At 53.0% G+C, this 8,124-nt stretch overlaps 1 long non-coding RNA gene across 2 annotated transcripts; it reads left to right on the forward strand.

Moving 5' to 3' along the window:
• Nucleotides 1-1,210: 1,210 nt before the first annotated feature.
• On the forward strand, nt 1,211-4,273 carry LOC129487339 (uncharacterized). 2 transcript variants are annotated; one of them, XR_008659289.1, is made up of 3 exons: nt 1,211-1,231; nt 1,414-1,565; nt 4,024-4,273. It is a non-coding gene; the product is annotated as an uncharacterized lncRNA (long non-coding RNA). The 2 variants fall into 2 exon arrangements; XR_008659288.1 differs by lacking the exon at nt 4,024-4,273 and adding an exon at nt 2,243-3,125.
• The last annotated feature ends 3,851 nt before the right edge of the window (nt 4,274-8,124 follow it).

Genomic DNA, 8,124 nt, shown 5'->3' on the forward strand with positions numbered 1-8,124 from the left:
AATGCCAGCCCTCTCCCCAGCCCCTGTCTGCCCGGTAAACTTCTGGTTCACCACAAGGCTCAGCAACGAGCTGTATCCTCATCCTCAACGCAGCCTTCAGGACTCCCTCCCTGTGCTCCAGATGCCACATGCTGACCTCTGCTCACACTCACAGCAGCATTGCAAGTGCCTGTTTCCCTACTGGGTCTTGTTCTCCTCTGCACTCCCAGCACTTAGCACAACACCTTGCATAGGTCAGCTTGAATGCATAAGTGAAAGTGCCCTGCTTGCATGCCTCTGGAGACAGGGAGCTCACTATCCCAAGACAGCTCATTCTGACAACTTCAAAGTTCTTCCTTAAACACAGCTGAAATCTACCCGCCAGAAACTTCTACCTGGGAACATTAGGGAGGTTGCCAGTGCCACACTGAACAAGCCAGCTGCCTCTTCCACAAGACCACTCTTCAGAGTTGAATCTCTCTCCATTGTCCTCTGCAGCACCCACTGAAAGGTAGTGGGATATGGGTCAGACATTCATCTTCTAAGTCACCAAGCTTGGCTCCCAGGAAGCCTCCCTAAGGTTAGAGTTTCTGGTCCTACTACGCCCTCAGATACCTGTACCCTCACCCTGGTCCCACTGGGACATCATCCCAAGGGCCCAAAGCCATAGGGCACAAGTCTCGATGCCAGAGAACCCAGGTGGAGGGTAGAGGGTGGGCCTTGCAGCCTCCCTGAGTGTGAGAGTATCTGTCGCCACCCTTTCCTGATGCAGGTTAGGGGATGCCAAGTCCTAAAGAGGAGGCAGTTTTCTCGAAAACCACCCAGGGAATCTGTGCTGATCTCAAACTAGAGCTGAGAGAGTGAGAGAGGCAGACAAGGAGGAGAAGGTAGCAATGCGCTAGGATCAAATTCCACAGTCGACCTGACATAAGCCAGCTCACTGTGATTTACGCACCACCATCCTTGGGGTGGCAGAAGAGCTGAAATCTTCTCTGACATCTCAGGACCAAACTTGTCAAATCTCAGCAACAGCTTTTCCCCATCAGCACCCAGGCTCTCTGAAGACTGTTTCTCGGAATAGCCTGGAGCTGCCGAGCCAGCCAGGGATGGCTCCCGCCAGACTACACGTCGGGCTGAGAGCTCAAACAGTCACAGTGGGGAGGCTAGTGACCCCCATGCATTCCCGTGGCATCGTTTGAAGGGCTGTGGAGCCAGCCACCTGGGTTCGAATCCTGACTGTCCCCCTCACCAGGTCCGTGGCCTTGGCCATCACTCAACCTGGCCCAGCCTCAGAGTCAGTGAACAATTAGGGCTGCGTGGGGGGCTAATGTTTAGGACACGAATAAAATAATGTATAAGGCTTAGCCCAGTGTCTGCTCTTTAGAAAACATCAGTTAACATTAACTATCATTCCATATGTTCACTTCCTGCCAGGCTCTGGGGAGGAAAGAAGCCCATGGCAGACCAGACCCCTGGCCGGCCAGGGTCCCCGGGCCTGCGAGGAGGATGTTCATGGGCGAGTGTGTGGTGGTGAATGAACTGCGGCAGAACCCGAGATTGTCAGCTGGAACCCTCTCCTCTTGCAGGTGAGGAAGATGACGCCTGGCAACACCATGCCTCACCCCTAGTTAGTGGCTCAGCCCAGACCTCGGGCTCTCGCCTAGCCCAGGACTCTGCCCGACAGTGGCCTTCTCGGCAAAGCTGGCACCAGGGTGCAGAAGCCTGGGGAGCAGAGACGCCCGTTGTTAAGGCTGGGAGGCGGAGTCAGGAAGCCTAGGATGTCAACCAATGGGAGACCACGGTGATGATGTAATGCTCGGGCTTCACCTTCATTGGCTGCCGGTCCTGCCACTCCAGACCCTGCTCTGGGGCTGTGCCTTTCGCCGCAGGTTCTCCCGCAGAGGGGGTCATTGGTCTGGGAAGGAGATTGGAGAGTGGGGGTTGGGGGCTGAGGACTGAGCCGGGAGCCGTCGTCCCTACCTGAGCCTACCAGGGAACTGACTGCTGCCTTTACTAAACTCAAAGCTCCTGGGGGAGCCCGGGGAGCGGGTTCTAAACACCCCACCTCCTGGGGCAGCGCCGCGCCTGGCGTCTGCGGGGTTGCAAATCTCAGGAGTGTTAGGAGGAGACAGAGGCACCAGCCCTGCTAGCCTGGGAGGCAGCCTGGTACCCAAGAGGGAGGAGGGCGGGGGCCTGGGTCAGCAGAAATAAAGCGTGCAGCTCTGTACTTATGATCTCCTCCAAACATCTGTGATGATTATAGGTCTGGGTGAAAAGCGTGGGACCCTCAGCCCAGAGCCGCACATGACTTGGATTTGCTTTGGAAACCACTGTGCTTTTCAACAAGATCGTTCAAACGGCCTGGGTGGAGACGGGGAGCTGGGGAGTTGGGGATGGAAGCCGTTTTTAAGCCTGGAGGAATCCAATCCCCACACAGTCCAAGGCCCTGCCCCGCCCCCGTCTACCACCACCCTCCCCACGCCCCCGTCTACCACCACCCTCCCCCCGCCCCCGCCATGAGGTCCATGACTGTATCCTCATTTCACAGATGAGGTGACAGGCACAGAGCAGCAGGCATGGCCATGTGGCCGGTCACGCAGTGGAGGGAGGCCCGGGGGCAGAAGAGGGGCGCCTAAGGCCACACAGCAGGGCTGCGCCAGTGCGCATGGCTGAGAGGCAGGTTCCAGGAGTTTCTGGAAGTTCTTGCTCAACATCAAGAAACTTCTACCAGGATCCACGGGGGGAAGTGGAAGCAGCCTTGTGATAGGAGTTTCAAAGGCCTGGGCGCTGGCAAATAGGAAAAAACAGGCTGAGAAAACATGTCAGGCAGGCCTGCTTGTGAGGGAACCTGGCAGACATCCAACCAGCAGTCTGGTGGCCAATCCGGTACATCAGACATGGGCTTAATCCATCATTCCGCTGCGGGCAGGTCACTGGCCACACAGGCTTCAGGCCTCCTGGCTTGAGGGAACTTGGGGTTGCCATCAGGCCCGTATGAATCAGAAATTCTAGGCTGCTCATCCCCCATCAGGCACCCCCACTGTCCTTCCTCTGCATGTTTGCCTCTCCATTCTCTCTACCTTCACTGTCTCGGTTACCCATGGTTTATTGAGTGATACTCAATAAACCACCAAGTCCAGTGGCTTAAGAGCATGCGCTTCCTTCAGCAGGGCAGTTCTGACCTTGGCTGGTCTCACCCGTGTGTCTGCATCTGTGGTGACCTGGCAGATGGGGTGTCGATTGGGCTCTCCCACTTGTCCAGGTCCTCAGCTGGGACACCTGAGCTGGCTTGGCTCTGCTCTGTGTGGCCTCTCATGCTCCAAGAGGCTAGCCCTGGCTTAAGTACACCGAGGTGGCAGTTGCAGCCTGCAAGGCCTCTCGTGGCTTAGGCTCAGGATTGGCACATCATCATTTCTGCTGCATTTCCCCTGCTAAAGCAAGTATTGAGGCCACCTAAGATCCAGATGGTGGAGAGGAGCAGCAGAGCCTCACTGCAAAGGGCATAGATGCACAGAGGCCCTTCTCTGGATCCACAAATGCAGCCAGTGTACAGCAAACACCATCTCCACCCCTCTTCTGTCCACCTGTTGGCATACTTACTGTTCTTCAAGGCCTACCTCGAGTCTAGCTCTTTGTGAAGTTTCACCTAAATATTCCACCCTACACCCACCATAGACTAAATGAATACCAGGATACTATCTGGGCGCTGGGTCCCAAAAGGAGGTGCCTAAAAGAGAAACAGGATGTGACTGGCCCTGTGGGCTCCGGCTGGGGAACTCTGCAGCTGGGCAGGAACCCAGAGACACCAGAGCCCGCCCCTGCCCAGGCCTTGGGGGAGCCCCTTCTGAGGACGAGAACCAAGCTCTGAAATCCCATGCTGCAGGCAAAGGCAGGGACTTCCACCCATCCTCCTCCCATCTACCAAGTATCCACTGAGGGCCTACGGGTTGTTCCTGGCTCTCTGCTAGGCACTTCCACGCATCATCTCATTAAACCCTCCCAGGAACTTACAAGGTGGTTATTGCTTTCCTCCCCATTTTACAGATGAGGAAACCAAGGAAATCAAGGGTGTTTGAGTGACCGACCGAAAGTCACACAGCTAGGAAGTAAAGGAGCCAGGATACAGGCCCAGAGCCCTGGTTTTATCTGAAACCAAAACCAGAAGTTCCTCTTCCAGCTGCCACCACCTCTCTGAGTATCAGCCCTGCTAATGACAATGGTAACATCAGCTCTGCAGCATGGTTCTAAGCACTGTACGTTAATGCAATCAGTTAATAAAAGCATCTTGCCTTAATTAATTTACTCCTCTCAATAACCCTTTCAGGTAGATACAATCTTTACTGCCATTTGACAGATGAGGCACAAGGAGGTTAAGGGATTTGCCTAAGGTCACACCACTGGGAAGTGACAGAGGCAGGCTTTGAATCTTCACACACTTGCTACCACACACACCATTTTTGTAGTCAGGATTTCATAGGCTCAGGGTCCGAGGGGACGGGGGCATGCCAGGGGGGCGGGAAGGTAGGATGCAGAGCCGAAATAGGAGACACTGGAGCTGGGACAGGAGCCCAGAGAGAAGACGAGCAGCAGAGCATGGTCTCTGGCAGCCTGCATCCCTCCTTTCCAAGTCACGATGCCAACCAGAAGCCCTGATCGAGGGTGGTGCTGGAGAGGCTCTGGGAGGAGACCGGGATGGTGGCGCATATGGCCGTGCCACCTTAGACTGCCCTCCAGGGAGGGTCCTGATGTCCTGGCTTGGCTTTTCTGCAGAAGCATCAGCTGGGGACAAGTAAGGCGGGGGAGGGAAGCGAGATGAGATGGAACTGCAGACTGGGCAGACCAGGTTCCCCATTAGCCAGGCCATATGTCCAAATGTGGACACATCAGTGCGAGCAGGCACCAAGCCTGGCAAGCACAGCTGCAGAACAGCATGGGGAGAGCTCACCCTGGGAAGCATGGCAGTGGGCTACAGAAAAGAGGGAGGCTGCTGTGTACCCTGCCTGAGGCTGACATCTGCTGTCAACCACCCTCTCTTCTAGCCACCCTGGGAGGCAGGGGCAATGGAGGCTCAGAGAAATTCATTGATTTGCCTGAGTTCACAGAGGGACTAATTGGGGAGGGCAGGATTTGAACCCAGGCCTGCCTAATTCCAAAGCAGGTCCTTAGCCAATGCCCCAGACCCCTGGCCAGTTTGTAGGGTTAGAGGGAGTGCCCCCTTGGGCCTCAGTGATAGTGGCTGGGTTGGCTGACACCCCACCCAGCCTGCCAGAGGGGCACAAAATAACCTAGGCCTCGAGTGAGTAGGCAAGGCCTGGGCTCACATTCCAAGATAGGCTCTCAGAGGGCGTGAGACGATATCACAGGGCTTAAGCATAAGGATCGTGACCTCTAGTTAATGGAACACTTTTCTGTGCCAGGCACCAGCTAATGCAGTACATCTGTGAGCCGTCACTTGCTCCTCACAGCAGGACCAGGGGATTGATGCCGTCATTACCATCCTCCTCACGTTATAGATGAGGACATTGAAGAGAGGTGACATCTAAATGCAACCTGGCATCCTGGATTAGATCCCAGAATAGAAAAAGGACATTGGTGGAAAAACCGGAGACATCTGGATAAAGTCTGGAGTGGAGTTAATAGCAATGTACCAATGTTAATTTCTCAGTTTTGATGAATGCACTAGGTAATGTCAGATGCTAATATTAGGTGACACTGGGCAAACAGTATACGGGAACTCTTGCTGCAACTCTTTTGTAGATCTAAAATTCTCTCAAAATAAAATGTTTAAAAATAAAAGAGGTTAAGTGACTTGCCTGAGGTCACGCAGCTAGTGAGTACCACAGTGAGGATTTGGTCCCAGGTCGTCTGGCTGCAGAGCCCAAGCTGTGACCACCACACTCTGCCAACTCAGGGTGCCACTCTGTCACCTGCCCCTCCCTAGGAGGCTTTCACCCAGGGCTGCAGGTGCCTGTGGGCATTGTGTCAGAGGGTGGACAAGCCTATGCCCAGCGCCGTGGCAGGAGATGCCAGGGCAGAGCTCCCCACAACGCAGCATTGGAGGGAGAAGCACATATACCTGGATCTGTGCTCAGTCCCAGCCCTGCCCCATCCTAGCCCCAGGACCTTGGATAAGCAAATTCTTCTTTCAAATGTCTTCAATTATGCAAATCCTGACTGTCTTCTGATGCCTCATCCAACTCCCATTCTCTCTCTCTTGCCTTTCCTTCTCCTTGGGCGTCTTCTTTGCATGTGGAAACAGTAGGGTTCCAGAATGGATATTTCCAGTCCACCCTACCCCCTACAACCAGCCAGCTGTGTTCCTTGATGTCCTTGGCATTGTTCACTGTCAAAAATAAGAGCTGGCCAGGCACGGTGGCTCATACCTGTAATTCCAGCACTTTGGGGGACCAAGGTGGGTGGATCATCTGAGGTCAGGAGTTCAAGACCAGCCTGACCAACATGGTGAAATCTTGTCTCTACTAAAAATACAAAAATTAGCCAGGCATAGTGGTGCACACCTGTAGTCCCAGCTACTTGGCAGGCTGAGGCAGGAGAATCGCTTGAACATGGGAGGCAGAGGCTGCAGTGAGCCGAGATCGTGCCATTGCACTCCAGTCTGGGCAACAGGGTGAGACTCCGTCTCAAAAAAAAAAAAAAGAAAAAAATAAGAGCTTCCCCTGAGAGGTGCCAGACAAGGCCCCTGTTCTGCAGGGTCTTCCTCCCAGCTGTGAGGCTCTGATAACTCCCACACTTCCCTTTGTTCTCTGTTGTAAGGGTGGCTGCTGCTTCCTGCAGGTTCCACCTCTGTGTTATCCTGGTGTCTCCTTCTCACCTTTTCAGTTCTCCAAAACAGAGGGAATGGCATCAGGGAGAAAAGGGGACTTGGATTGGGCAAGTGTTCAATTGTTATATTTAATACTGTAGGTTTCTTATATTAAATTATATTGGAAAAACAAAACCAACAAGGGCTGTGTGACCCATAGTTTGACCTGAAGAATGGAGCCACTTATTCCCAAGAAACCCCATTAACTACAGTGCCTGTGCCACCTCTCTGGCATAGCTTTGAGAGGTAGACCAGCCTGTACTTGAATCCAAACTCTACCACTTATTTGCTACGTGACCTTGGCCTTGTTTCTTAACCTCTCTGAGCCTCAGGGCTTTTTTTTTTTTTTTTATCTGTAAAGTGGAAATAATCATGCCCGCTTCTTAAGGCTGTTGCAAGAATTTGACGAGATAATATATACGTGGCACTTCTCACAGAGCCCGACAGTGAGAATTCAATAAGTGGTAGCTTTTGTTATTATTACAGTGATCAGTGTTGGAGAGATTCTTACGTGACAAAGGAAGGAGTTCATTTCATCTTTGTGTGTGGCTAGCAGCCTCACGTGGAGAAAAATTCCACTTTGTGTCTATATCAGTTAGAACTGCTGCATTAAAAATCACTTTAAACCTCTGTTGCTTAGGCCAGGACCGGTGGCTCACACCTGTAATCGCAGCACTTTGGGAGGCCTAGGTGGGCGGATCACTTGAGGTCAGGAGTTCAAGAGCAGCCTGGCCAACATGGTGAAACCCCATCTCTACTAAAAATACAAAAATTAGCCGAGTGTGGTGGCACACGTCTGTAATCCCAGCTACTCAGGAGACTGAGGCACAAGAATCGCTTCAACCCGGGAGGTGGAGGTTACAGTCAGCTGAGATCATGTCACTGCACTCCAGCCTGGGCGACAGAGTGAAACCCTGTCTCAAAAAAGAAAACAAACAAACAACAACAAACAAACAAAAAAACTCCGTTGCTTAAACCAGCAGTCATGTATTTTTTGTTTTTTATGTGTCTGTGCATTGGGTGGGGGTCGGCTGACTTACGCTGAGTTGGTTTGGTGGTTCTTCAGGGCGTTGGGGACTCATGCATTTGTCTGCAGCTAGCCAGCTTGAGGTGGCTCTACTGCATGTGTCTTTTGTCCTGCTCCATAGATCATGACACTAGCCTGAGCATATTCTTCTTACAGTGATGTCAGAGGTGCAAGGGGACAAGCTCCATCATGCAAGTGCTGTGCCATGTTTGTTAACATCCCGTTGGCCAAAGCAGGTCACATGACTGAGGCTAGATCAAAGAGTGAGAAACTGCCCCCTGCCCACCATGGGGGA

Source organism: Symphalangus syndactylus, chromosome 8 (assembly GCF_028878055.3).
Source record: "Symphalangus syndactylus isolate Jambi chromosome 8, NHGRI_mSymSyn1-v2.1_pri, whole genome shotgun sequence".
NCBI lineage: Eukaryota > Metazoa > Chordata > Mammalia > Primates > Hylobatidae > Symphalangus > Symphalangus syndactylus.